This window comes from Linepithema humile, chromosome 5 (assembly GCF_040581485.1).
Source record: "Linepithema humile isolate Giens D197 chromosome 5, Lhum_UNIL_v1.0, whole genome shotgun sequence".
NCBI lineage: Eukaryota > Metazoa > Arthropoda > Insecta > Hymenoptera > Formicidae > Linepithema > Linepithema humile.
In genome coordinates, this window is record NC_090132.1 from 5,096,757 (window position 1) to 5,109,532 (window position 12,776).

At 41.5% G+C, this 12,776-nt stretch overlaps 1 protein-coding gene across 3 annotated transcripts in view; it reads right to left on the reverse strand.

Annotated features, from left to right (window-relative positions):
• The window catches only part of klu (klumpfuss), a 103,331-nt gene that overhangs the window by 36,889 nt on the left and 53,666 nt on the right, over positions 1–12,776 (reverse strand). Inside the window, exon 1 of one of the 3 annotated variants that reach the window (XM_067356249.1) lies at positions 9,843–10,794. The exons of the other annotated variants lie outside the window; for them this stretch is intronic. The gene's annotated coding sequence lies outside the window, so the exon portion shown is untranslated. Of the gene's footprint in view, positions 1–9,842; positions 10,795–12,776 lie in introns of those variants that run through there. 3 annotated transcript variants of the gene reach the window in all.

Genomic DNA, 12,776 nt, shown 5'->3' on the forward strand with positions numbered 1-12,776 from the left:
TGAGTGGAAATAATTTAAAGTATAATAACACTGATATCAAAAGGCACATGAAAATATTACGGAACTAATATCAAAGTGGATATCACGTTTAGAAAATGTGATAAACATAATGGTCGTATTTTTTGGCGCGAGACGAAAATGTCACATATATAAATCAAAAGGTATTAGTAAGTAAACTTATGTAAAACCGAAATATGAAGTATAATTTTAACACAAAGTGATATGCGTAACTTGTACATATTAACGTTTTTGCTTCAATCCCGCGTGACAGAGTATTAAAACCGGGTTATCGCATCACTGTGAAGATATTATGCCGAAATCGCTTTAACGAGAAGCTGAGAAATATTATCAGACAGTTATTGCAGGAACAATCAATGTTATTATCTATTAGTTCTCTATTTGTCAGACGTCAGTTGTTTATTTTTGTCTGCACCCGCGCGCGTCCGCTGCCGCTTTGCAAATTTCAAAAACATGATTCACGGATAAATTAAACGCCCACGGTTTCGAACTGGCGGCCGATTAAAATGCAAATTCACCGGCGTCCAATTAACAGTAAACATGTGGCTTGTCTCGCGAACGTCGATTTTTGCTCGTCAGCGAGTCGCGACAAAGCGATATCTCGCGCTGGTAGGCAATTAACGACCCTCGCTGGCGGAAAACGCGAAAAATTTCTCGCCGGAAATCACGAATTGCCATGTCACGTCCGTCGCGTATCTTCGCCGTTAGATATCGGCGCGATATCTGCGTGCGTAAAAGTCGCGGCGAATCGCAGCAAGAGTCAATCGTGCTTGGCGATAGCGAGGAAGGCGCGCGTGGGCGTTATTTCTCCGTTAAATCCGTTGCATCGCGGCGAGTGGGAGTGTTACATATCGCGATATTAACATATAAAACGTGGACAGATACGACCAACTGCTGCCCGCGCCGAACACATTGCAAGTATATTACGCCGCTCTACGCCCAACGGTAGATAGGCTTTGGCAGCATGCCTTTCATCAATATTGTATTATATTAATTAATTATAATTCAATCGATCTCATTTCGCTTTGTACGAAAGAGAGATAGTGTTATCACCAATTAATGTTATGTTTAGTGTTAAATATGGTTTGTCTGATATCACATTCAATGCCGAAATGGATATAATCACGTTTAGTATTAAAAATACAATAAAACTGTCGACTAACAATTCAACAAAACGAAGTCTGTTAATTAGTCTGTCGGGTATCAATAAGTTTTCAATTTAATTAATGTTCTTATCGAAGAGAATCTGAAGAAAGTTCATGAAATCAACAAAACTGTAAATTACGTTGAAGACAGAACATTAATGCTTATTAACGTAATAATAAGATAACAAACAGGAGCTTTACGTTTTGTAATTAAGGTTAATAATTCTGAAATCTGAAGAATCTTGGTTTTTTGGGGTCATAATGGAAAATATCTGTTATCTTCTGATCTCGAGATGTGGCTTGCCACATATCGTTTCATAACGTAATCTATAGTCCCGCGAGATGTTCGAGAAATACATTAGCAAGAAATACTGTACCGGTCGTAACAACGTTCACTAGTAATATATTCGGGTTACATATTACTTGGTCGCAGCGAATGACGCGGTTTATAGCGCGGGTGTATGTACTTCATAACGCGGCTCATCGTAACATTTGTACCCCGCTCGTTACCAGTTTTGTATCACAAATATACTACGCCATAATTTGCGACGATGCGACTTCTCCGCGCCAGTTTGAAGCACTGATGCAGCTTTTACTGGTGCATCCATTTCTTACAACCGAATACTTTTGATGTTTTATGCTTATTAACTTTCAGCTATTATGACAGTTATTGCAATAAAATGTTGAATAGAATTTTACACTCTAATTCCGTAAAATGTTTAGATTTCCTATAATATATTCTTATTAGCAATATACAATAATGTACTACATTAAATTATTAATATATAACAATTTTAATTAAGCAATCGCAAATTGTTTCACATCAAACAATTAAATATCACTGAAATAGAAATTAGTACGTCAATGAAGCAACACTGACTTCAAACTTTAAGACATTAGCCGAATTTTATCTTTTTTTTTTTTTTTCGTAACTTTCACATGATTGTTCTACCCGTAAAGCGACAAGCCGTGATATATTTTTCCACGCGAATCAGAACACTCTACATCCGAGTTGCCTGTTAGTAGACCAGTCCGTAGGCGCGACGCAGCTTCTGCCAGTGCACGAGCGGAGAACGATATTGATTTTCAGAAAGAACGGAGGAGAAGCGACGAGACGACACTACACAGCGCGCCTGTGTGCATCGTGCCGTGGAACGAACCCAACCGACCTGTGCAACCCCGTGCCGGAGGGAGAGGTGGATTCACGGTCAAGGCCAGTGAAACCAACCCTCCGTGTCATCCTCGTGCGACCCTCACTCTCACCCACCCGGCACGCGCGCCCGGTTAAACTTCACGGTGTTGTGATTAACGATTTCAACCCCCGCTCTCATATATCTATATCTCGCGATTACAGCGTCATCATATAGCACAGATATGGCACGAAGTTTGTCGGCATGCATTGACACAGAGCATTGATATTTTCTGTACGAATAAATAGGCCACAATTTTATTTTTTTTTTTAAGTTTATAGATGAATAAAAACTCGATTCTTTTGTAAAAACACAGAAATTATGAGAGATAGAAATATATATTTGTTTTATATAATTGACACTGTTTTGCTGTGTCAGTTTTAAGTTAAATATGCTTTGTTATATTTGTGGATATTGCGCTACATTATTTAATAGTTATAAATTATACATTTCTAAGCAATAAACGGCGTCTTTCCGTGAAGTAAGCGGTGTCCACGCGGCTGGAAGAATTTAGCGTAGGCCGCTAAAGCGGTGTCGCAGCGAAATTTGCTTCTGCGCCGAGCGGCGACAAGCTAGCTGCCCTAGTCGCTCGTCGAAGTGAACATTTTAGAATCGACGACACGAAGTCGTTTCGTGACAGGGGAAAGACCGGGGTGAGAGGAACCACCGGGCCGACGGTTTTACGCAAGCGTTTACTTTCCACGGATCTCTCGGCGTGCGGCGGGAATCGACGGACAACGGTGTAAAATATTGTCGAAAGCTATCGGGCGTACGTTCGTTACGCGAAGGCTACACCTGCACACGGTAATGCGCGATGAAGAAACTCCGCCGCGTACAAGCCCACCTACGCGGCGGCACTCCGCTAACTCGCTAACTCGTTCGTTCGCTCGCTCGGGACCCCATTATCGGCTCGCTCAAAGAATTAATAAAAGGAGGATTCACACGCCTCCGTATAGCTCTGTTCGTCGTCGGCGTACACGATTATGCACGCACAAGTCTTAGCGCAAAGCCCCAGACTAATTTTCGTGACGCTCGAAAGCGGTATTCTGTCTACAATCTCTTTAAATAGCTTGCAATAGTAGTAGTTGTAATACATTGAATAGTAATCTATATTAAGATTACTGCAAGAAATGAAAAACGATTAATTCTTGATTATTTAAAAAGGCTTTATATTATTTATAAAATAATACTACGGTTCGAGACAATTTAATTTCTACAAGGACTTTCCTTTCGCATTATGAATCATCTTTCAAAAGTCAAATACGTTTATAGTTGAAGATTTTCTATTTACGATACCTATCGTACATATGACTTACGAATGACATCGAATCATTAGACTAACAATACAAAACACAGCCTTTCGCGACTGTATTTTCGACTGCATGTTGAACATACGTCTCTAAAAATCGACATCGTCAATTATGATCGCCTTGAAGGCGCGATTTGCATGTCGTGCCTCCACGCGAGTACAATTTGTAGTGTGATCTCTGCGTCACGCAGGTGACAATTCGCGACGCGTATTATAGCGCGAGATTTGTCTCCATGGATTAGCATAATGACCGACTATTACGTCGATTATTGTTAGATTTTTGTGGGCGTACATTTGAAATCGTTCGCGAACAAGCACGCTGTGAGAAACAAAATAGTGAAATGTAAGCGCGAAACACGGAAGAATAGTAAAATAATTTGCGACCTCTTATGACGAATCTATACTTCGAAGCAATGAATAATTGTGATGGGCAAAATATATTTCCATTCGATTTGTAAAAGTGATCAGGATTTATTACTATATTGAATAAAATTAATAAAAAGAAACATTTAATATTTATTTCGCGAAATACCCTTGAATTGGAAAAAAATTAATATGATGCATAATTTCAACATTTTCAAAGTTTAAATTTTCTTTCACTCCATTGCTTGCGAATATAACGTGCGTTCTCCTTTAAGATCTCTTTCATCACAAACAGATATATTCGACATTGCACACTCTAGTTTCACGTTATTTCTTATGAGTCATCTGGCTCACACGGATGTATTATAAGTTACATTAAGGAAACTGTCTGGCGGTAAGCGTTTGTAGAACTAATTTTTATCATTTTCTTTATCCTTGTCTTTCTTCCTGCGCAAACCAATTTCTCTCGGAATGAAAAAGCACAGAGCATACACGTTGTGCTCTCTGAGCTTAAACTGTAGCGAGCTGCGAGACTACTGATCTAAACTCGTTAAATCAGTAATCAACGATCATTACGATCGTTAACGATTGCCACCGTCTCGTCTTTGTTATCATCATTGTCTCTGATTGACAGACATCGACTGCCTATGAGAATGCAAATACGTATAAATCGACATACATATGTAATCGCGTTCGAAGAACGCTTTTCGTCGCTGATGTACGATTTTTGCATGTTTTTCTTTTTTAAATCAAATCCTAAATAAATTAGATCTGATTGAAAAGAAGAATAAGTATAATAATTATCGAATAACAATAAAATGCATCTTAAAAAAATTAAAACTTTGCATTATTCGAAAGTAATTACTATTTTATTCACTATATTATTCATTTAGCAAACGATATTTGTTGCAAAAATATTTCTTCTTCAACAATATTAATTTAAAAATAATTATATTTTCTGAACTATATTTAAGTTTTATTTGGCGAATCCTACGGTAATTCTTTCTTGACTTGGCTCTGTTCGTGACTCTTTCAATTTTATATCTCGCAATACGGACAATGTCATGAGATAAAACAGAAAAGAGAAGAAAAATTGCAGTAATAAACCGCAAATTAAAACTCTGTTTATACTCGGAATAATTTTCTTCCGAGTAACGAAGGTCTCACATTGAAATATGATGATTAATTGTAAGTCTCAAATCGAGTTTCGAAATTCACGTTGGCTACAGAATGAGATTTTGTTACACCCATATCTTTATTTATATGTTACATCTCTCATGAACTTCAATTCGTTAAAATTCTTTAATTTCTGACATTAAGTAATTTCGTAGTTTCCGCTTGCTTTTTAATCTCTGAAAAGAAGAAATCGATTCCGCGTGCACATACACATTAAGAAATACGCACTTGTAACCTTCGAAGCCTCACTGTGAAACACTCTGTACAGGTAAATGGCGCAGTGGATGGCGGCGGCCGTTTGATTAAGCGCGGTAGCTAGTACCGAGAGTGGTCGTTCGCGCAATTACGCCAAATGGATTTCCTAATTGCGGCGGCGTGCCACGAAGAGATTGCTCACGTTCGATCATCTCGTGTCCGTCGAATCGGTAAAAATCGTGCCGTCGTATTCTCCTGCACCGTCGTGGGAGAAGTATCTGCCGCGGAATCGGTCTGACAGGATCAATTTCGTGATCCATCTGTTTGTGAACATAAAGATTTGACACGGAGTTTACGAAATGTAGAGCTGTTCGATACGTTGTTCTATTCACGTCAAAAAAAAATTTTAATATTGACAGATCGCCTTCGCGCAAAGACGCAATAAGAAAGATCAACATTGTATAACATCAGTCAGAAGAAGCATGATCACTATGGTAACCAATCAACAACAGCAGAATACAGAAGAGAACTTGATCCTATTTGTAATTTAGTTTTATAAATAAGTATCGTACGATTTTGTGTTTCGATAGCAAATAATATCCGATTAGAAATAAAAAAGAATTATTTCTTAAAAATTAATTTTGTATAACAAAGCACATGATAAACCTTTGATTTACAATTATTATTGCAAAAACTATATAACTAATAAAGTTAACAAAAATTCATGACAAAAATATTGCTAAAATTGAAAAATTTTAAATGTTAGTAAAACTTAAATTAATTTTTCGTAAAACGCTTAGCCAATGTGTTTTATACTACTGTGCCATCGATAATCGCTGCAGATAACAAAGATTCAGCTTGAGAAATTCGTACGACCGTGATCGCTGCGGCAGAGCAATAAAACGCTCGCGCATTGGTAGTTGTCTCTGTAACGGAGAAGTCGCGTGTAATCTTATCGCTGAGATAGCGACTACCTTAATCCTCGCTTATTCTATTTCTGCACGGCCGCCGCCTTTACGTGGGAGCGCGAAAGATACGCTCGGGAAGAAAGAGAGAACGACACAGAGAGAGAGAGAGAGAGAGAGAGAGAGAGAGAGAGAGAGAGAGAGAGAGAGAGAGAGAGGGGGGGGAGAGAGAAAAGGATATAAAGGGTTGGAGGAGGAGGAAGAAGATTGCAGGGGCTGCGTCGGGGAGCGAGCATACCGAAAGGAGCCTTCGATCTGCATAGCAAATTGGCGATCGATATACGGTCACCGACGCACGGTGAATCGCGCGAGCCTCGAATTAAAGCTTATAACTTTCATGTCCGGCGCAATGTATCATTATGCGCGCGGACCCAGGGCCCTGTCGATGCAGCTGCCGTTGCAGCGCGCGGCGACTTGGCGGCGGGCGCGAATATGCGCATAAAGCACGATAAATCGTGTACCGATAGATACTGTGTATCGATAGATACCGATCGATGGATGACAGCCACCGTACGATAACGATCGAGCGAAGGCGCGTGTTTAATTTCGATGCCTCATATGTTTCTCTTTGCAATGACAATTAATTAATGCAGGAATATTGAAAATCTATGATTAAAATATTGTGCGTGTAGGTGATGTGAGTGTGATTAAAATAATAATTATTAAAATTTGCATCAAATTATGGCTTAATAAAATTCTGCAGCGTATATTAAATGATAATTACTAATTCCTTTTGAAACAGCGCACACATCATTTAAGCTAAATTCGGTAAAAGATAAAGGTTCGTTAAATTGATATGCAATTAATGTAGAATTTAATAGAGTTTTGTTTCTGTCGAATGAATAAAATTAATTTTAATATAAGTAAAATTAATTTATACCTATAGATATGAATATAATAACTCTTTGTAGATAGATTATCACATATCAAGAAGCACTTGAAATGAGGCGCCTCGAGGAGGATTCACTCGTGAGATTGTGATATCAAGGAACGTTTTCGTCACTCGGCACGTTGTTTGCAAATGAGACAGGGCAGCCGTGACATCTGACACTTTGTGTGCTTCGTGTCCGGCCACTCTCTCTACCACGCGTGCGTCGCGAAGGACGCTGACTTCTCGGATCGTCGTCGTATTAAGAATCCATTTAAGACAATGAAAGCAAGTTTCGCACGATTATCCCACCGACGTCAATAAACTTTTGTTAAACTCGAAGCGCGCGAGACCGGAACTGTCACTTACGATTTATTTCAAAGCAATGTTGTTATGAAATAATTATCCTAATGCCGTAAGTATTGCTCTCTCAATATTGCTTTCAATATAACAAAATTAATCAAATAAAATATAACAATTGCGTTTTAATAATAAAAACGCTATATAATATAAAGAAAATGTAATATATTTAACATAAAAAAAATTAAAAATTTAGATATTTTCTTTAATTATCTGTCGTTATTTATAACAATATAAACATGCTATAATTATGATAGTAAATTAGAAACAACGTATAAATTACTCAACTTTAATTTATGCGCATGATTGAAACGTGTTCTTAAATTCTTGTTTTTATTTATTATTAGGCAAATCGGTGTTTTGCACTTCTTAATTTGTGTCGTCCGACAATTGACATTGCATACTATAAGCATACACTTTCGGCGTGGCAAAATTCCGCAATGTAACACGCGGTAGATCGGCGCGTGCGTAACGAGAGATTTAACGCGTACGTGTCACGCTTAGCACGCGTCAAAGTCACGAGGCGTGAAGGGACGAAGCGCGTGAAAGAGATTGGTCGCAGCAGATCGTTCTACGTGGCTGGGTTAACGCGCGTGTCCGCTCCACTTCCGACATTAAGCCACCCTCGCGCGCAAGGTGGTAGCCCGTATTCAGCGTTCCAGTCGCTGGAATATGGACTGGATATTTTCAAAGCTCGCGGCTTTCTGCGTCGCGCAAAGTCAAATGCAATCACTATCGAAAGCTCCGACAGTTTTGATATTTAGATCACGATGTAATATATTCTGAAATATGAGAAGAGATAGAATTACGTGCTCGTTATGTCATACGCTGGATAGATGCATATTGGATAAAATCGATAAATTTGAAACTTTAGGAAACATCTCTTCTAATTGTTGATGCTATGCCACGCTCACGATTCTCGCAGCTGACTTTGATTACTAACAGATGTCTGGCCATGTGAGATTATGATTGTATGAAGCATAAAAGAATAAAGCTTAGAAGATTTTATGTATCCGTAGTAATGCGTATTCGCATTACTGTTTAAATGTTTATAATTTGCAACATTTTTCTTAATTTTTTTAGCGTAATAGTATAATATATTTTATTAAATATTTCTAGAACGATTTAAAAATCGACAAATAAATACTTGAAACTGCGTTTTTCCAACTTTTGCGTCGATCTAATGTGCATTTAAAATTTCAATCGCGACGCGGAAAAGGTCGAGCATGAAAAAGACCGAGTCGAGAACACGCTTCGCGCGTATTTACTTTAACACGCGTGTCCGCTCCACTTCCGACGCTCAGCGTCGCGACGCTTCGACGAGCGCAACGATGTTAAAACCGCCCTCGCACGTGACAACTACGGAAAGCTGGCTTCTATGAGATCGATTATAAACGCATTCTAGTGTCAACGAGGGTGGAAAAAGCGGCTTAGATATTAAATGGCAGGTTTGTCGCGCGATTATTATCTCTTTCGATTCTTTCGACGAGTCGTATGTTCGGTCCCGTTCACACTGCTGTAAATGACAATCGTTTGACATATTCCAATTTATACGAACTGTGCGACAAAACGGCAGAGCTTTCCGAGCACGGTCTTTTTTTGTTCACCTGACGTTGTTTTTTGTCTCTCAACGTGCAGTGGGAGCGCCGAGTAAAGTCGTGACATTAATGGAGCAAGCAACGACAAAGTTGCGGTTAATAAAACTACGACGAAATGTTACTCCGTTAACCGAGTTTCGATATAGCACACGCTTGTGATATCACGGCAACCCTCTCGATTAACGCGACACTTTTATATTATAATAAGCAGCGTACTTCTACGGGGAAAATGCTCTATAATTATTTAACACTATACGCAACCAGTAAGATATTGTATATTAAATTATCATTTCCTAATTCTTCACTTAAGATTTTACTTTTCTTCGCGCAAAACAAATTTATGCAAAAGAATTGCAAGTTTTTTCTCACGTGTGCTGCACTTATCGTTACTAAACTTATTAAAAATATTAATAGAAATTTCTCTGTATACGATCTTTTTTGGCATTTAAAGAGGACACTATATGACACATAAAAGATAATGTTGACTATTATAAGATACTTCCTGTCAATATTATTGAAAAAACGTCAATTTTGCAAGCAACTTGGCGGTTTCTTAACCCGAGCTGGATTTAGACTTCGCGATGAGTATCAATAATTACGGATGTGGCGGCGCGCTTTTGCAGATAAAAGATGGTAAGATCGGATCGTCGCTTACCGGGTAACAGCTAGGGGCTGTCGCGCATCCGATTCTTCGAAGAATCAACCTCCTCCACCTTGGGACACTTTAATCGGCGTAGCGGGACTCCTTATCTATCTTCTTATAGTCACAAATCACAAAAGGGCAGGCACTGAACTTAGGTTATACAGAGACCATCCTTTCTCGTTATCACAGCCACAATCGAACGTCCGGGCCGTCGCACGAGCGCACAGTTCGCGGTGTTAATACTCACACTCGAGTCGATATACTCAACAACGAACAACAACGGCTGCTGCAGAATCGCTCGTCAAGCGAGCGTCATCACATTGCATTAGCACACACGCGAAAATCTCGCCGATCTCTCAACGGCGGCACTTCAACAACCTCCGTCTCTCGCTCACGTGTGAACGCTGCTGTCGAGATCGAGGATTGCACTGCTCGATGACGATGTGCGATGATGCTCTCTCCCACGCGGTCGTGGACTCGCTTTCGATATTTCGATATCGTTAACAATTAGAGCGAAAACTCGCGCGACCAGCGAGATCAATCAGGCACATCGAGATCACAGAATTCTCCGATCCGTCGGGATGTCACCGTCGAGGGTATCACGTGACAGCTAGATGTGACAGCTGCTGTCGATGACGAGGAACGAGCTTGAGTATCCCGCGATGACTCTTCGCACGACGGATAACGATCGCGCGCGCTTTTTTTTTCCTTATCGCAAACGGAGCGCACTCGAACAATCCCGGCGGGGACTCGCTTGTTTCGCGCTCCGACGAATCTTTCTACGCGATTCGGTTGTCTCGCTGTCGCACGAGGCAGGAGAAAAGAAGGGAGGGAGAGAGCACGGAAGAGACGGCTCGGAAGAGAGAAAAACGTAGCTCACGTTCGCACAGCCAACAACACGGCGATCCTTCCAGTAGCGCGGTCTCGCGCCGACTGCGAGGCTGCGACGACTCGGGAGTTTCACCTTCGGCCGCGTTCAGCACCCCTTCACCCCTCTCTCCACGTGCGCAGCCCGGCTTGGTGTTTTCCCCCTCTGACTTTCGTGTCCACAGACCTTAAGTCCCCTCCGTCGTCGCCGCGCCGCTACCTATACCCGTGCCAGCTGGCCCCACCAACCGCTTCAGCTTCTCCGGACGGGTTCCCTCTCTTCAGCGTACGTGTCAGCCTAACCGAGCGTGGTAGGCGCGAGATGGGTGCACGCACACCACCGTGCGTGGGCGCACAGATGAGAGCCGAACCACGCCTATCTCCCTACCTCGAGCACGCGACCGACCAGTTCGCGCTGTTTTTACCGGCGAGGAGGTAGCCAAGGGTGACCAAGAGCGAGAACGGCGCACGGGACGAGAGAGAAAATGCGGGGTTGCACGCGGCATGCAAGATGAAGGGAGAGTGAGAGAGAAAGAGGGAGAGAGCTATGCTCGCTGGCGTCTCGCCGGGACTGCCCACGCGTCCGAGGGCGCGTTGCACGCGCGCGCACTCCTATCCTCCTCGATAAGGAAAGTCGGCGTCGCACGCGCTGAATCGCGCCGAACCGCCGCTGAATGACTCCACGCTTCGCGGCAGATAGCATCGCCAAAGTCATTTCTTTACAGTGGATACGCTGGAGAATATAAATATAGTTATAGTCACCATCGCTCGTCATCATCGTTATTTTGACAGGCAGACATTTTCAATAAGCCTCACCGATGACGTTTTAAGGGGAATATTTCTATCGAGTTTGCTGAATGTCTTATCTAATGGGTTCATTTGGTATTCGCTACAAAATAAACATTTTAATAAATTATATACATTTACTTCGTAGCATTTTGTTAAAAATTCTTTCCAACAATTTGTCTGATAAATTTGAAACGTTCGCTTTATTCCGCGAACGTGCAGAAATTCAAATACAGCCTTTTGGAAAGTTTCTGATAAAAATACCTAACGTCGCGTTCTCTCCTTCTACGACTTTTGTAAACAAATGCCCCTTGAGATATTGACACGTGGTTCGAGACTCCGGCCACACTTTAGACACGTGTCCACCATGTCGAGAGTACTCGCTAAGTGGCTGCTCGACCGTTCGAATTTTTTCTAGACGTTCGTATTTGCCTTTTTCCTCTTTTCATTTTTTTCTTTTTCTACCCGAAGAAGCCGCCGTGGCGGCGCGGCGGCCTAATGCCAGATGGAGAACCGTAAAGCACGGAGTAGTCGAAGTTGATTTATTTTAGGAACTCTCGCGTGCCGCGAATACAAATTTAACATCGTCTACTTCCTCCTCTCGCTCGAAATATCCATGGCAAATTAAAATATTAATATAAGACACTGAACAACGAACTCGCTCCGCAGTTTATCGATAGCGAGTGATCCAGTAAGGTTCGCCGCGTCACCGCGATATTTTTTTTCCCTACAGAATTACAGTTGTACAATTTATTAATTATTGATAGGTAATTTATGAACCTTCGTAGAGCGAATCGTTGTTTGTCGGTGCCACAAACACAGCCTCGTCGGGACGAGGTGAATAATCTCGTGTGAATCGTGACAATGTTTCACGTTCGGAGTCATTGAATCACTGTCTATCCCGTCTAGCGACGCTCGTATGATCGAGAGGCGTGTAATTTGGTAAGCGCGTACACCGGGGCAGGGCCACATATTATATTCTCCCCTACTCTTCGCGCCGTAATTATAACAAATTGATAGGTTCGAAGCTCGAACCCGGGCCATTGCTTATTGGAATAATTGCGCGATCCGCGTCATTAGCCTTAATGAGCCCGGATCGGCTCTGACGCCTCCTAGAAACCGTTGCACTTTCGAAACGATTTACACGGCATTCTCTCCACGATGCGTGTGTGCCCACGCACTTCTCGTCTCGTCGGCCAATCCGTAAAATCTAAAACGTAATTACAGGTTCGAGTGTGCGACGCGACACGTACAACGCATGTAGGTCGCTGTATATCTCTGTTGTTCCCTGAT